The sequence below is a fragment of the Salvelinus sp. IW2-2015 genome, linkage group LG37 (genome assembly GCF_002910315.2).
Source record: "Salvelinus sp. IW2-2015 linkage group LG37, ASM291031v2, whole genome shotgun sequence".
NCBI classification, from domain to species: Eukaryota; Metazoa; Chordata; class Actinopteri; order Salmoniformes; family Salmonidae; genus Salvelinus; species Salvelinus sp. IW2-2015.
This window is the reverse complement of record NC_036876.1, coordinates 6438962-6457309: the sequence shown is the minus strand read 5'-3', so window position 1 is coordinate 6457309 and position 18348 is coordinate 6438962. Positions and strand designations below refer to the sequence as shown.

The 18348-nt window shown below is 44.3% G+C and overlaps 1 pseudogene; it reads left to right on the top strand.

Annotated features, from left to right (window-relative positions):
• LOC111960328 (phospholipid-transporting ATPase ABCA1-like) overlaps nucleotides 1-18348 on the top strand; it is a 232665-nt pseudogene that overhangs the window by 137184 nt on the left and 77133 nt on the right.

Here is an 18348-nt window from a genome sequence, read left to right as displayed (position 1 = left end):
GCTTTTCAAGACACAAACATCTACGAATCCCAATTCTCTAGATGGGGTAGTCATGACATTCACTGTTTTGATTCTGGGGGCTTTGTATTGACAGCCACATCGTTTTCTTCCCTCAGACAGAAATACCACCTGTCTATTTTGTCAATCAACTCCTGGTTTGATGTGCCTGTACAAATCCCAGCCGGGAGATATCTGTGGACACTCCTTGAGACTGAGGACAAACACACTTCTGGTGAGGAGGCGTGAGGTTGATTTGATAGGTGATCGACAGAGTTAGTCACCCGCCTGAATGGTACATTCAACAGTTGATCAAAGATCAAAATAGGGTGATAAATCAAATACAGTGGATGTATAAATGTACATTCTTGTCATAGAAGATGTAAGGAGTGACACTTTATGCCTGCAGCACTACGCGAAGGTGTGATGCCTTTTGACATGTATTTGCAGATAGTGTTTTGACTTGCACAGACAGTTTGTGAAAAGTTCCTCTGTTTTTCACCCTTCTTTCCCCCCTCTTTTACCCCCTCCTGTTCTTAGAGGAACTTGAATGTCTAAGAGGCGGATATAGTAGTGACACAGTTTCCAAACAAATATTCCAAAGCACAGTCTGACAAATCTGAAATCATTTGGTTCTGTGGAGCTTGTGAGGGAGATTACTGTTTTTTTCTGTTTGGCGTCATGTTCTGAAGTACAGATGTAGGATCTTAATGTGATCACCCTGTGGCACGAGATTTAAGATTTAAAAAGGCTTCTGATGTTTGTAATTTCCACCTTTACATTTCAGACTTGATTTTCCCTTGTATCAAATGTATCAACTCCTACAAAAATATCCATTAATTATAATCCACATAATAATTCACATTTTGTCATGCTGTAGGATTATTTTCCTGCTATAGCAAACTGGCTCAAATTAAAACCCTACATCTGTATCGCATGAACTTGGAATGAATATTTAGATGTTTGACTGTAAAGCCTTTGAATATCTTTCTAAGATTGCTAATTGGGATGTTTGACAAAATCTTGGCAAAGAGGAACTCTTATATATACACACACATACACACACACACACAAACACACACACACAAACACACACACACACAGTCAGACGGAGACAGACAGTCAGACGGAGACAGACAGTCAGACGGAGACAGACAGTCAAGACGGAGACAGACAGTCTGACGGAGACAGACAGTCTGACAGACAGACAGACAGACAGACAGACAGACAGACAGACGGAGACAGCCCGACAGACGGAGAAAGCCAGTCAGAGGAGGCAGACAGACAGACGGAGACAGACAGACAGACGGAGACAGACAGACAGACGGAGACAGACAGACAGACGGAGACAGACAGAAGACAGACAGACAGACGACGAGACCGAGACGGAGACCGGACAGATAGACGGAGACCAGACGGAGCGACAAGAACAGAGTAGACGAAACAATGGAGGAGACAGAACGGAGACCGACAGATAGACGGAGACGACAGATAGACGGAGACAGACGGAGACGACAGAACGACGGAGACCGACAGATAGACGGAGACAGACGAACGGAGACCGACAGATGGAGGCCGGAGCAGACGGAGACCGCGACAAGATAGACGGAGACCAACAGACGGAGAACAGACGGAGACAGACACGGAGAACAGACGGCGACAGACGGAGACGACGGAGACAGACGGACGGAGACGCGACAGATAGAACGGAGAACCGACAAAGACCAACAGACTGGGAAACAGGACGGCGACGAAGATAGACAGGAGACACGACGGAAGACAGACGCGGACGGAGACCGACAGATAGAACGGAAGACAGACGGGAGAAGACGGAGACAGACGGTTATGTTCGCTGGAGAAAGACGGAAGAAGAACGGCACGGGACCGACAGACGGACGAAGACAGACGGAGACAGACGGAGACAGACGGACAGAGACCGACAGATAGACGGAGACCGACAGACGGACGAAGACAGACGGAGACGGACGGACGGACGGACGGAGATAGACAGACAGACAGACAGACAGACAGACAGACAGACAGACAGACAGACAGACACACACGCGAGAGAGGCTGGAAGTAGCACATAGTATGTCACAGAGCAGGGCCCCTGAAGCAGGTTAGAGGTTAAATGCCAGTTGGTGGCACCTGAGATTCTGATATTAGCAACCCAACCTGCTCAACCTGTGTGTTTGTGCGTGCGTGGGTGTGAATGCCAATGCGTATGCATGCATGTGTGTTAGTGTGTACACATTTGTGTGTGCTCAGTCCTCTCAGACAGACAGTAAGAGGCCCTTGAAAGCCAATGACTTCCCCTAACCGGAGCCCATGCTGTTTGGTGAAAATACCCTTTTTAAAGACGCACAGCTCATCCCCAGTCCTCATCTCTTCCCCCATCCTTCCGTCCTTCCAAGAGCTCATTTATAGCGATGGACTATCACAAGACGTCCGCCCTTGACGGATACATAATGCCTCGTTGAGCTTGTGCGAGCCTCACTGTGTACCCCCCACATCCTGTGACAAAGCATGGCCTATTTGAAGTGGGGGTTGGAAAACGATATTATGGGATATGGATTGTTGTCGAGACAGTCGGACAAAAGGAATACCCTTTGTGTGGCCTTTCTTATTCTGACACATGGATGTTCGGATCTCGACGAGGTTGTCAAGGTGTCTCATTAAAACGTGCTGTTGGATACATTACATGAGTCTCTCTCTCCTTTTCAATTTTTTCCGTCCCTTTTTTAAGATCACTGTATTTTGATTGTATCTCTTTCTGCCGCTCTTCCCTTCACATGGTTGTTGTTCAAACACAAGCATTCAATGGTATTTGGGGATTTTTTGGAATACGTTGGATGATGTTGGACCATATAATCCATGCCTTTAATGAGCATGGAACATTAATACCACGTTGTAGACCTGATGAACAAGTCAGAAGGATGAATGTTAAATTTCCTACCGGCAAGACGTCTACTTCATTCTCCTCTAGCAGAGCTAAATGACTCATCAGTTGTATGACACAAGAATGCTTTCATTGTAAATTTGTCTCATGCGGTCTAAAACAGCAGTACTATTGGAACATACAGTATTTTACCCTCATATCTTGTACATCATTCTGAAGGAAGATAACATTCCACACCATCTGCCCTTGTGAGTTCAGAGGAATAAGCTATCCTACTCTTCAGATTTGGGAGACAGAGGTACAGACATGAAACATATAAAGATAGATGTTGGCAGGGGCAAGGATGAATCCCACCTCCGCGCGCGCAACACACACACACAACACACACACACAACACACACACACACACACACACACACACACACACACACACACACACACACCACACAACACACACAACACACACCACACACACACACACACACACCACACACACAACACACATGCACACACACACACTGCCATGCAACACTGCACACCTCAGGCACTGCATATACAGTCGTGGCCAAAAGTTTTGAGAATGACACAAATATTAATTTTTCAAAAAGTCTGCTGCCTCAGTTTGTATGATGGCAATTTGCATATACTCCAGAATGTTATGAAGAGTGATCAGATGAATTGCAATTAATTGCAAAGTCCCTCGTTTCCATGCAAATGAACTGAATCCCAAAAAACCTTTCCACTGCATTTCAGCCCTGCCACAAAAGGACCAGCTGACATCATGTCAGTGCTTCTCTCGTTAACACAGGTGTGAGTGTTGACGAGGACAAGGTTGGAGATCACTCTGTCATGCTGATTGAGTTCGAATAACAGGGCACTCCAGTACAGAGCTTGCTCAGGAATGGCAGCAGGCAGGTGTGAATGCATCTGCACACACAGTGAGGCTAAGATTTTGGAGGATGGCTGGTGTCAAGAAGGCAGCAAAACAACTTCTCTCCAGGAAACATCAGGGACAGACTGATATTCTGCAAAATACAGGATTGGACTGCTGAGGATTAAGGTCATTTTCTTGATGAATCCCTTTCCGATGTTTGGGGCATCCGGAAAAAAGCTTGTCCGGAGAAGACAGGTGACAGCATTCTATCCATCTTAGATCCTGTGTCATGCCAACAGTAAGCATCCTGAGACTATTCATGTGTGGGTTGCTTCTCAGCGAAGGGAGTGGGCTCACTCACAATTTTTGCCTAAGAACACAGCCTGATGAAAGAATGGTACCAAAACATCCTCCGAGAGCAACTTCTCCCAACCATCCAGGAACAGTTTGGTGACGAACAATGCATTTTCCAGCATGATGGAGCACCTTGCCATAAGGCAAAAGTGATAACTAAGTGGTTCGGGGACAAAAACATCAATATGTTGGGTCCATGGCCAGGAAACTCCCCAGACCTTAATCCCATTGAGAACTTGTGGTCAATCCTCAAGAGGGGGTGGACAAACAAAAACACACAAATTCTGACAAACTCCAAGCATTGTTATGCAAGAATGGGCTGCCATCAGTCAGGATATGGCCGAGAAGTTAATTGACAGCATGCCAGGGCGGATTGCAGAGTCTTGAAAAAGAAGGGCAACACTGCAAATATTGACTCTTTGCATCAACTTCATGTAATTGTCATAAAAGCCTTTGACACTTATGAAATCCTTGTAATTATACTTCAGTATTATCCATAGTAACACCTGACAAAAATATCTAAAGACACTGAAGCAGCAAACTTTGTGGAAATTAATATTTGTGTCATTCTCAAACTTTTGGCCACGACTGTGTGCAGACACCACACACAACCACACACACACCACACACACACACACACACACACACACACAACACACACACACACACACACACACACACACACACACACACACACAACCCCACAACACACAACACCCCATCAGTGTTAATTTTATCAAACAATGAATGCTATAGATTTACCTGTGTGCCGTAGTTTTGAATGGGGGGGGCTTGAATTGATTTGCATCTCAGGCTGACCCACCAACAGAAAACCCTGAACATACAGAGATTATATTCCTCTAAAGTGGATTTATTTTCTTTTATCCCTGCTATCCTCCCAATATGCCCTTGAAAAACTGCAGAAAAGGAAAGGGAGCGAGAATAAAACAGGCCACACAGACACAGTAGCTAGTGTGAAATTGTTGTTTCCATGGAAATGGTATGCGACAGTAAGTCTTATTACCAAATCTCAGGTATTGACTCTCATTGGCGATATTTAACCTTCACAGATGAAAGGCCTCCATTCATGCAAAGGAATTGATGAAGCCGCCGTGCTCTGGGTATTACAATTGATGTCTTTATCATCAGGAGACCGTCTAACTTACAGCCTGTTTGCAAATGATTCTCCTCAGCTACTGCTGCATAGCCTTGCCGCCATTATCTTTCAAATAAATCATGGAAGTTGTGCATATTTTCTTCATTCACCACTTTGTGAGTAGAGGTGGGTGTTCTTGAAAATGCTTTATCCCAATTCAATGAAATATGCTTTAGGAAGCCTTCAAAAACAACCCTTAATATAGTAACAATAATATATGCATACAGTTATGTTGTGCACACATTTTACATATGGGTGGTCCTTGGAATCAAACCACTATACAATCCTTGCAAAAAACTATTTTGAATGAATGAAGCACAAAACAAATCAAATCAAATCAAATCAAATTTTTATTAGTCACATACACATGGTTAGCAGATGTTAATGCGAGTGTAGCGAAATGCTTGTGCTTCTAGTTCGACAATGCAGTAATAACCAACAGTAATCTAACCTAACAATTCCACAACTACTACCTTACACACACACACAAGTGTAAAGGGATAAAGAATATGTACATAAAGATATATGAATGAGTGGTGGTACAGAACGGATGGCAGATGCAGTAGTGGTATAGAGTACGGTATATACATATGAGATGAGTACTGTAGGGTATGTAAACATAAAGTGGCATAGTTTAAAGTGGCTAGTGGTACATGTATTACATAAAGATGGCAAGATGCAGTAGATGATATAGAGTACAGTATATACATATGAGATGGGTAATGTAGGGTATGTAAACATTGTATTAAGTGGCATTGTTTAAAGTGGCTAGTGGTATATTTTACATAATTTCCAATTCCCATTTTTAAAGTGGCTGGAGTTGATCAGTATGTTGGCAGCGGCCGCTAAATGTTAGTGGTGGCTGTTTAACAGTCTGATGGCCTTGAGATAGAAGCTGTTTTTCAGTCTCTCGGTCCCTGCTTTGATGCACCTGTACTGACCTCGCCTTCTGGATGATAGCGGGGTGAACAGGCAGTGGCTTGGGTGGTTGTTGTCCTTGATGATCTTTATGGCCTTCCTGTGACATCGGTGGTGTAGGTGTCCTGGAGGGCAGTTAGTTTGCCCCTGGTGATGCGTTCTGCAGACCTCACTACCCTCTGGAGAGCCTTACGGTTGTGGGCGGAGCAGTTGCCGTACCAGGCGGTGATACAGCCCGACAGGATGCTCTCGATTGTGAATCTGTAGAAGTTTGTGAGTGCTTTGGTGACAAGCCGAATTTCTTCAGCCTCCTGAGGTTGAAGAGGCGCTGCTGCGCCTTCTTCACAACGCTGTCTGTGTGGGTGGACCAATTCAGTTTGTCGTGATGTGTACACCGAGGAACTTAAACTTTCCACCTTCTCCACTACTGACCCGTCGATGTGGATAGGGGGGTGCTCCCTCTGCTGTTTCCTGAAGTCCACAATCATCTCCTTTGTTTTGTTGACGTTGAGTGTGAGGTTATTTTCCTGACACCACACTCCGAGGGCCCTCACCTCCTCCCTGTAGGCCGTCTCGTCGTTGTTGGTAATCAAGCCTACCACTGTAGTGTCATCCGCAAACTTGATGATTGAGTTGGAGGCGTGCATGGCCACGCAGTCGTGTGGTGAACAGGGAGTACAGGAGAGGGCTCAGAACGCACCTTGTGGGGCCCAGTGTTGAGGATCAGCGGGTGGAGATGTTGTTACCTACCCTCACCACCTGGGGGGGCCGTCGGAAGTCCAGGACCCAGTTGCACAGGCGGGGTCGAGACCAGGTCTCGAGCTTGATGACGAGTTTGGAGGGTACAATGGTGTTAAATGCTGAGCTGTAATCGATGAACAGCATTCTCACTGGGTATTCCTCTTGTCCAGATGGGTTAGGGCAGTGTGCAGTGTGGTTGCGATTGCGTCGTCTGTGGACCTATTGGGTCGGTAAGGCAAATTGGAGTGGGTCTAGGGTGTCCGGTAGGGTGGAGGTGATATGGTCCTTGACTAGTCTCTCAAAGCACTTCATGATGACGGAAGTGAGTGCTACGGGGCGGTAGTCGTTTAGCTCAGTTACCTTAGCTTTCTTGGGAACCAGGACAAATGGTGCCCTCTTGAGCATGTGGGAACAGCAGACTGGGATAAGGATTGATTGAATATGTCCGTAAACAACAGCCAGCTGGTCTGCGCATGCTCTGAGGACGCGGCTGGGAATGCCGTCTGGGCCTGCAGCCTTGCGAGGGTTAACACGTTTAAATAGTTTTACTCACCTCGGTTGCAGTGAAGGAGAGCCCCAGGTTTTGGTAGGGGGCCGTGTCAGTGGCACTGTATTGTCCTCAAAGCGGGCAAAAAAGTTGTTTAGCCTGTCTGGGAGCAAGACATCCTGGTCCGCGACGGGGCTGGTTTTCTTTTTGTAATCCGTGATTGACTGTAGACCCTGCCACATACCTCTTGTGTCTGAGCTGTTGAATTGCGACTCGATTTTGTCTCTGTACTGAGACTTAGCCTGTTTGATTGCCTTGCGGAGAGAATAGCTACACTGTTTGTATTCGGTCATGCTTCCGTCACCTTGCCCTGGTTAAAAGCAGTGGTTCGCGCTTTCAGTTTCACGCGAATGCTGCCGTCAATCACGGTTTCTGGTTTGGGAATGTTTTTATCGTTGCTGTGGGTACGACATCGTCAATGCACTTCCTAATGAACTCGCTCACCGAATCAGCATATTCGTCAATATTGTTGTTGGACGCGATGCGGAAATATTTCCAATCCGCGTGATCGAAGCAGTCTTGAAGCGTGGATTCAGATTGGTCGGACCAGCGTTGAACAGACCTGAGCGCGGGAGCTTGTTGTTTGAGTTTCTGTTTGTAGGCTGGAATCAACAAAAATGGAGTCGTGGTCAGCTTTTCCGAAAGGGGGCGGGGAGGGCCTTATAAGCGTCGCGGAAATTAGTATAACAATGGTCTAGTGTTTTTCCAGCCTGGTAGCACAATCGATATGCTGATAGAATTTAGGAGTTTTTGTTTTTAGATTAGCCTTGTTAAAATCCCCAGCTACGATGAATGCAGCCTCAGGGTGTGTGGTTTCCAGTTTACAAAGAGTCAGATAAAGTTCGTTCAGGGCCATCGATGTGTCTGCTTGGGGGGAATATATACGGCTGTGATTATGATTGAAGAGAATTCCCTTGGTAGATAATGCGGTCGACATTTGATTGTGAGGAGTTCTAGATCAGGTGAACAGAATGACTTGAGTTCCTGTGTGTTGTTATGATGATCACACCACTTCTCGTTAATCATAAGGCATACCCCCCGCCCCTCTCTTCTTACCGGAAGATGTTTGTTTCTGTCGGCGCGATGCATGAAGAAACCAGCTGCTGCACCGACTCCGTTAGCGTCCCTTGAGTTAGCCATGTTTCCGTGAAGCAGAGCACGTTGCAATCCCTGATGTCTCTCTGGAATGCTACCCGTGCTCGGATTTCATCAACCTTATTGTCAAGAGACTGGACATTGGCGAGTAGTATGCTAGGGAGTGGAGCGCGATGTGCCCGTCTCCGAAGCCTGACCACGAGACCGCCTCGTTTTCCCCTTTTTCGGCGTCGCACAGGGTCGCCGGCTGGGATCAGATCCATTGTATTGGGTGGAAGGCAAAACTGGATCCGTTTCGGGAAAGTCATATTCCTGGTAGGAACGATGATGAGTTGACGTTAATCGTATATTCAGTAGTTCCTCCCAATGTATGTAATGAAACCTAAGATTACCTGGGGTACCGATGTAAGAAATAACACGTAAAAAAACAAAATACTGCATATTTTCCAAGGAACGCGAAGCGAGGCGGCCATCTCTTTTCGGCGCCGGAAGTGTAGTGTAACATTGGCACAGCCAGAGATATTGAAAACTAGGCATTAAAACTTCCATTGCTACTGATGTACTCCTGTTTTCTAATTGGCCAGGGGTTCAAATTGGACAAGTTTAAGGACAACCTTCCTTGTTTCAAATGACTTTTTTGTATTTTTTTCTTCAGGGTGTTGTCCTGGCCTGGTAATGCATTGTTATTATATTGTGCATCAACATTACCAATTCCCATTGTATTACCTGAACAATATGAATCAGAGTTCAGCTTATTGGGAACGGAACCCCTCATTGACCAGCCTAAGCCACTCTATGACATAACAATATCTGAAAATAAGCAACACAATGTATTTGCAGGTCCTGCAACCTCGATTCAAGCAGAGAGAACAAACATTTTGGGTTGGCCACATCTTTGCTTCAAGAGATTACTGTTGATGTTTTATTTTGGCTTTTACCCCCAAGATCCATTTTAGTGTTAAATGACCTGTCCGTACCGGTTCGTTCAACAAGGTAAGGCGTCTTGGAAAACAAAAGTGAAAAGGTTGTGAGGTCACGAGATGAGGCAGATGGTGGAATGAGGCCCAGTAATTTGTTTTAGTTTTTTTGGGGAGTAAAACTAGGCTCTGCCGCTGATACTATATCTAGTGTTGACTTGTAAAGATGGAAATGTCTCTCGCAAACACAGGGAAAACACCCCAGCAGCTTATGTTTGTGTTATTTTGAACATAGCCTTATGTCGGAGGTTGATCCACACAGCAAGGTGAGGTGTTGTCAATAGATTTTCTTCAAACCAATGTCTGTTGTGCAGTGTGCGAGCGAAGGTACTCAAAACATGCAAGTATGCACACACACATATCCACTTGCTGCTGCAAGTATACCAACATTCCTTGCCATTTCCAGCCAACAAGATAAGATTTGAGTTGCAATCCATCACTTTAGTTCCCTGTATTTAATAATAACCAGTGGAGATTTTAGCATGTAAATCTTGGTGGTGCAAAAACAAATGTGGGATGCATGCCACCAAAGCCACTACACTAAACAATACATGAATTGCACTATAACGGTGACTACTGATACCCATAAACTGTTAGGGCCTACATAAATCTGTCCCAACGCAGAGTCCCAACAGCAGTTCCAACACCTGACCACTGCTACACCTGGCTATCAGTGGAGCCTTGTCTGGCAGCGAAACAGTTCATTCAGCCTCATTTACTGCCTTTAAAAAAAACATAGCTGATATGGCTGACTTGCTTAAACAAATGTAGTTTATACTGACAATTGATGAATAAGAGATGAACAAACTATGGAATAAGGGGACAACAAGCAGATACAAGGCAATCTGTCATTTCGATTAAGACATTAATGAGGAAGCTAGGACAGACGTAGTCAAAAGTTCAGCACTTTTGAAATGTACAGCAACAGAATTCAGAACATGGGCCGTTCTTACAGTGTTCTTGAGGTACACCAAGTCAGAACGTGGAATAAATAAAGGGGGCATATTAGCAGACAATGAAAGCTCTTAACGTTACAATATTCAATGATTACATTTCTCAAAAACAGGTTATAGACTACATGTGCACCACCAAGTCAGAACAGTAGGCAAAATTAAGAGGTGAAAATAGACCAAATTATTAGGGTGATGCACATGGACTACTAACAGCTTTCTACACAACATACACTTAGTATTACTTTATTAGCTACAGTATACATATCTCCCTGGCATATTACATAACGTACGCAGCAGCAAACAATACATTTTTGGATTCACCTTGTTGTGCTGTGCTCACTTGAACAGGAAGTTGGCGCGGCGGTCTTTCGTGGGCAAATTTTGTCATCAAACTTTGTCATCAAAGTCTGGCACTCTGGATTTATGGTGCTTTCAAGAAAATTGGGAACTCTGGGGGAAAAAAGGTTGAATCATGATGATGTCAGTGATCTTCAGGTCGTAGCTCTGGAAAGAGGCCCGAGTTCCCAGTTGTCTTGAACTCACAGAAGTCAGATTTTGCAGTTCCGAGTTAAGTTGTTTTAAGGGTGGCACAAATCATGCTTCATTGACAGCATGGCCAATGTTGAATGTTTATCATTTTAAACTAGGAAAAGACACCCTTAATCTTAGACTTGGGATCACACAGCCACTCCACTCCAAATAGCAGGATAGTGATTGCTTTGCAATGATTGCAGTTAGCCACTGATTCCTTCCATACCACTCATTGTTGAATTTGCAATTTACAATTTGTTGTGTAATATTTATGTCCAATAGCCAATGAGCAACGTTACGTTTTAGCTATAGTTTATCTTCATATGACAAGGAATAAAAAGGATTTACCAATAGATTGTCGACTTGATTCATGATAATGACTGCTAGCTAAGATTTTGAAAGTATGATGTTGACATGATCAGTCCAATCGAAGCTACTGGAGATATGTGTTTTGATGTCATTTTATCTGTGGCCAATGACATCGAGCCTTCTTGGATGGGCAATAATGGATCTCTATGGCAGCACCCAAGGGGCTTGAATTTTCTAGCTCTACCCTTAGACTTGACGTAGTGTCCCCATGAGTGACAGAACACTGAGCCAATCATGGTGCAACGCTCTGTATTTTCTGCTGGCTGCCCCACCACCACAGAAAGCACTGAGCTAGGCTGAAACACCTGCATTTTGGAGCTGCCTTACTCAAGAAAACAAAAAAGAGACCATGTTTTTATGCAGCTTTATTAACTTTATTAACTTTTTTTTTTTTTTCATTGTTTACAAACTGATATGTGACACATATTAATCAATATGMGAAAGCCCCCCCCCCCCMCCTATAAATGTGGGGCTCAAAACAGGTGGGGCTCTGCAAATAACTTACCAGCAGTTACTTTACCAAGACTCAGCTCCACAAACAAGACAGGTGCAGCACTTTTGACGGGAAATTAAAATTATAAGTCATGCCTTTCTGGAAATGGGAATTATATGTTGTGTCTTTAAAACCATAAGAAAACACAATTGACTTGATCATAATTGAGCTTTTCTGAGGGAATCAACAAACTAGATGAGACATACTCTGCCTAGGCCTCCAAAGCTACATACAGCAGACGGCACACATAGTTTAAAGCAGAACTCAATGTCCCGACGATTGCATTCCGTTGCTGTCTGGTGAAAACCTCTTATCTCCAAAACAAAAACCTTTCAGGAAATTACCATATTTTCCCATTACCGAACATACAATTATGAAACTTCAGAAGCTATTTTGAATACATGTTCTTGTTCTTAGAGTCATGAAATGTTCCAAGTACATCGAGGGGCGTTAATGCCTTCAGTAATTAAAATAAAAAACGCAAATAGGCAAAAATGGAGTTTAAAGGTTTTCATCAGACAGCGACAATGTGTTTGTGCCAGGTGAAATTGGACGTTGGTCTTTGAGGTTTGCAACACGAGGCTCACGTAGTTTTAAGCAGAACTCTACATCCCGAAAATTGCATTTGTTTGTGCCAGGTAGAATTGATAGTTGGACTTTGAGGTTTCCCAAGATACAGAGACTATATGCAGAAATGAGTAAGAACACTGCCTACCCTCTTCAGGTCTCTCTAACACTGCAGCATGTCAGCTCAGATTTGATTACTCTGAGTTTACAAATGCCTCTCCTGTTTGCCTCTCCTGTGTGTTATCAACCTGCAGTCATCTGGTCGAGAGCGACAGACGCGTGCGGAATAAGAGGAAGTGCGGGTAAATAGTTGGGATATATAAGACGTAGATGGCCAATATGCCTTAAAATGACTTGTGTGGTCGAGAGCGGCATACGCTCGTGGAATGATTGATGTGAGGTATAGATTGACAAGGGTAGAGAGAGCATTCTATGTACAGTAAATCATCTGGATCAGAAGTGGCTGGTGGGAGGACATACCTGAGGACGTGCTCATTGTAAAGCCTGAAATTGAATAATTGGAAAGATATCAAATACATCAAACACATGGTTGCTATTTCATTCATTCCATTTCAGCCATTACAATGACGTCCTCCGATATCTATCTATGGAGTTACATAAATAGCTGACACGTACGGTGTCCATATTAGGACACACGCCCATGGAGTGTTGGAGGAGACCTCACATTATCTGTGGTTTCGATTGGAGGATGTGGAAATCGGCCAATGCAATTAGACCCATGCTGGCTGTGAGCTGTACGGTTAAGTATCTGTTTATTTATGCCTGAGTTCCTGCTGCTCGGAAAGGAGACTCAGATTTTTCAGTGGTAAACAGTGTATTGTGCTGTGACTCATCTGCTTCTTCCTGTTACACAACTTCTTTCTTACTTCACTAGTAGAGAAACTACATTTCCCAGTAGTGTGGAGTTAGTTGAACTACATTTCCCAGTAGTGTGGAGTAAGTTGAACTACATTTCCCAGTAGTGTGGAGTTAGTTGAACTACGTTTCCCAGTAGTGTGGAGTTAGTTGAACTACGTTTCCCAGTAGTGTGGAAGTTAGTTGAACCTACGTTTCCCAGTAGTGTGGAGTTAGTTGAACTAAGTTTCCCAGTAGTGTGGAGTTAGTTGAACTAAGTTTCCCAGTAGTGTGGAGTTAGTTGAAACTACGTTTCCCGGTAAGTGGGTGGAGTTGAGTTGAACTACGTTTCCAGTAGTTGGGAGTTAGTTGAACTACGTTTTCCCAGTAGTGTTAGGGTTAGTTGAACTAAGTTCCAGTAGTGTGCTGTTAGTTGAACTAAGTTTCCAGTAGTGTAGGGTTAGTTGAACTAAGTTTCCAGTAGTGTGCTGTTAGTTGAACTAAGTTCCCAGTAGTGTGGAGTTAGTTGAACTACGTTTCCCAGTAGTGTGGAGTTAGTTGAACTAAGTTTCCCAGTAGTGTGGAGTTAGTTGAACTACGTTTCCCAGTAGTGTGGAGTTAGTTGAACTATGTTTGCCAGTAGTGTGGAGTTAGTTGAACTACATTTCCCAGTAGTGTAGGGTTAGTTGAACGAAGTTTCCCAGTAATGTGCTGTTTAGTTGAACTAAGTTTCCCAGTAGTGTGGAGTTAGTTGAACTAAGTTTCCCAGTAGTGTGGAGTTAGTTGAACTATGTTTCCCAGTAGTGTGGAGTTTGTTGAACTACGTTTCCCAGTAGTGTGGAGTTAGTTGAACTAAGTTTCCCAGTAGTGTGGAGTTAGTTGAACTACGTTTCCCGTTAGTGTGGAGTTAGTTGAACTACGTTCCCAGTAGTCTGGAGTTAGTTGAACTACATTTCCCAGTAGTGTAGGGTTAGTTGAACTAAGTTTCCAGTAGTGTGAGTTAGTTGAACTACGTTTCCGGTAGTGTGGAGTTAGTTTGAACTACGTTTCCCAGTAGTCTGGAGTTAGTTGAACTACATTTCCCAGTAGTGTAGGGTAGTTGAACTACGTTTCCCAGTAGTGTAGGGTTAGTTGAACTACGTTTCCCAGTAGTGTGGAGTTAGTTGAACTACGTTTCCCAGTAGTGTGGAGTTAGTTGAACTATGTTTCCCAGTAGTGTGGAGTTAGTTGAACTACGTTTTCCCAGTAGTGTTGGAGTTAGTTGAACTATGTTTCCAGTAGTGTGGAGTTAGTTGAACTACATTCCCAGTAGTGTAGGGTTAGTTGAACGAAGTTTCCCAGTAATGTGTGTTAGTTGAACTAAGTTTCCCAGTAGTGTGGAGTTAGTTGAACTACGTTTCCAGTAGTGTGGAGTTAGTTGAACTATGTTCCCAGTAGTGTGGAGTTAGTTGAACTACGTTTCCCAGTAGTGTGGAGTTGTTGAACTATGTTTCCCAGTAGTGTGGAGTTAGTTGAACTACATTTCCCAGTAGTGTAGGTTAGTTGAACGAAGTTTCCCAGTAATGTGCTGTTAGTTTGAACTAAGTTTCCCAGTAGTGTGGAGTTAGTTGAAACCTACATTTCCCAGTAGTGTGGAGTTAGTTGAACTACATTTCCCAGTAGTGTAGGGTTAGTTGAACTACATTTGCCTGTAGTGTATAGTTAGTTGAAGTACTTTCAAAATAACATGGTTCGTTTGTAGATAACACATTTTCTCAACATGTAGTGGGTCAGATAATACAGATTACTGGGCAAGCAGCTGAAAAAAGATGAAAATAAGAAGAACATGGAACCATCCAAATATCTATCTGAGCGACAGGTATCTGAGAGACAGATAGGCACACAAACAAGCTTTCAGAAAAGAACCACCGGCCTTTCACTTCCCCTCTCCCCTCTTAATCCGCCCCCTCGCCCCAACCAAACTAGGAATTAATTAACAAGCAGACGCCTGTTTGCATACATATCCATGTCATTACTAAACGACATAGAAAATAGGCATACAAACACAACTTATCAGCATGGGGGAGGCTATTTAAACTCATTATGTGGGCAGTGTTGTTTACCATCGGTTAGCGCGATAAGCTAGGAACCCAGTGAAGGGTGGAGAGAACACAACTGGGCAAAAGGGATTCAGGGTAGGGAGGGGGATGAAGGCGCTTGAGGCTCGGCTTGGGGTGCTCTGGACCCTAATAAGCAGTCTCCATTAGCGTTGCCAAGAAATCCTTCTAATCAGCGTAGTATCCCGACACCATGAAATAAACTGGGCCAGACAGGAGGGGCTTGCTAGTTGTTAGCACGTGTGGATGTGGCTATGGAGGGTATGTGGAGTGGATGCGCACCACAGTGTCGCATCCTCCCTAATTGTGTCTTTGAACATGCCAATTTATGGAGAGTACGGGCTAATTAGGGCCCTTTGACATTAGCCACAGCTTTGGCTGTATCATAGCGATGGGGAAGGCTCCAACACACTCACTATTATGATCAGGTTTAGTGTTCTTAGTTGGGTTTCACAGCGCCACGCGTATCTGACTTGTTTATGGTTAGAAATGTGGCTGGTGCCACCATCGTGCAATAATGATTGGAGTGCTTCCACCCTGTTTGTATTAGAATGGTGTGGCCATTGTTTTGGCTGAACTTTTTCGATCATGATCATAGTGCCTGGCTTTCAGAGGTAGACATGGCAACCGGTAGTTGGGATTCTGTTTTTTTTGTGTCTCTGATCTCTTTGATATTGTGTTAAAACAAACACCATATTGCTCGTCAACATCTGATTGTAAATGTAGATAGGTACAGGTACATTTCAGTGCCCAATCAGTGAATCAGATAGAGGGTTGAAGTACATAGCCTCCCAGACATTTTTTTGTTTTATTTTACACAATACAATATCTGGAACTTGTATGTATCACCACTGCTGTGTGGCTCAGTTCGTATGGTAAAGCACTTGCAACGTCAGGGTTTGTGGGTTTAAATCCCGCCGGGGCTACCAAAATGTACAGACGTGGGGTTGTATGTCCCTTTGGATAAATGCGTCTGCTAAGATGGCATGCCGTGGCTATTGTATCCATTGCTTTGAAGGTGCATTTTTTTCTTCTTATTTTCCTCTTAAGCTACCTTAGTAGTCTGTACACTTTAGCAAAACGCACATCACATGTCAATGAGTGCTGGGCTGAAGAGGAGTATGTATCTTAGAAATAATACCATCTCATTATCACGTATTTCCAGCGGACCCAGAATACCACAGACACACTGCAGGACATGACGGGCCGGAACATGACAGACTTCCTTTTAAAGACCTACAAGGAAGCAGGCAGAAAAAGGTAATTTTACTTATTTGACATTTTAGTCATTTACCAGACACTATTATCCAGAGTGGTCATTTTGCATTCAGCTATGTGCTTGGTAGAACTTGCGTAACATTCAGATATAATGCCAACAATGCAACTGGAGTTATCTAAGATAATGTGCATAATGTTAAACTCAAGGTCCTATTCATGATAACTAAGTCAAATGAAATGTTACTGTGTATGTGTGTGTGTGTGTGTGTGTGCGTGTGCGTGTGTGCGTGTGCGTGTGCGCATGTCTGTGCGTTTATTCCTGTGTTTGTGTGTCCATGCGTTTTCATATCGTATTAAATTGCACTGTGATCTCTGCCCCCACAACTACCACTACCCACCACTCAAGGTATGGAGGGATCTCTGTCGGAGGGGTCAACTCCCAAGTCAGGATGACTGAACCGGAAATAGAAGCTGTGATCAGGGATTTGAGGAGCCTATTAAATTCCTCCCAGGTATGCTATGGATATTGGAATCGTGGTAGCCTTACTGCTGGCCGTGGTACAGCTTGACTACTGAGGGAAAGCGCATTCATTTAATATGTGCCTGTGTGGGAGGAGGATAGACAAGGTACGTTTGCTGCGGTTGAAAGCCAGAAGGGGTCTTTGGAGACCTCAATTCACTGAGGTCCTTGGATGTTGTTTATCTATGTTCAATTATGCATAGACGTAGAAACCAAGGACAAACCCAGCTTATAAACCGGCCTGATAGCTAATGCTAAGCTTGTGCTCTTTGTGAAACATGGACTTGAATCTGCTTGAGTGACTCTTGAATTTCAATACATTACCTTCAAATCGAACTCAGAGGAAAGTTCAAACTCAGATAGACTTTTTGGTGTCCATGGAAACTGGGTATGATGTATTTAAAACATTTAGTTCTTCCTCTCTTTCTCCTCAACACACTCAAACAAGCGTACACACTCCCACTCTATCTATCTATCTATCTACTATCTCTCTCTCTCTCCCTTTCACTTTCACTTACACTTACACACATACCCTCCCCCACACACACATACCCTCCCACACACATACATACCCTCCCACACACACACACACATACCCTCCCACATACACACACATACCCTCCCACACACATGTAACCGATGTGAAATGGCTAGCTAGTTACGGTGGTGCGCGCTAATAGCCTTTCAAACGGTGACGTCACTCGCTTTGAGACCTTGAAGTAGTGGTTCCCCTTGCTCTGCAAGGGCCGCGGCTTTTGTGGCGCGATGGGTAACGATGCTTTGTGAGTGACTGTTGTTGATGTGTGCAGAGGGTCCCTGGTTCGAGCCCAGGTTGGGGCGAGGAGAGGAACGGAAGTTGTTGCACACACACACACACCCTCCCACACACACACACACACACACCCACCACACACACACACACAAACAACACACACACACACACACACATACACACACACACACCACACACACACATACCCTCTGCCACACACCACACACACACACACACAACTTCACCCCACCACACACACATACCCTCCCACACACACACACACGCATACCATCCCACATACACACACACACACATACCCTCTGCCACACACACATACCCTCTGCCCAGCACTCACATACCCTCCCACAACACACACACACACACACACGCATACACCACACCACACACACTCACAT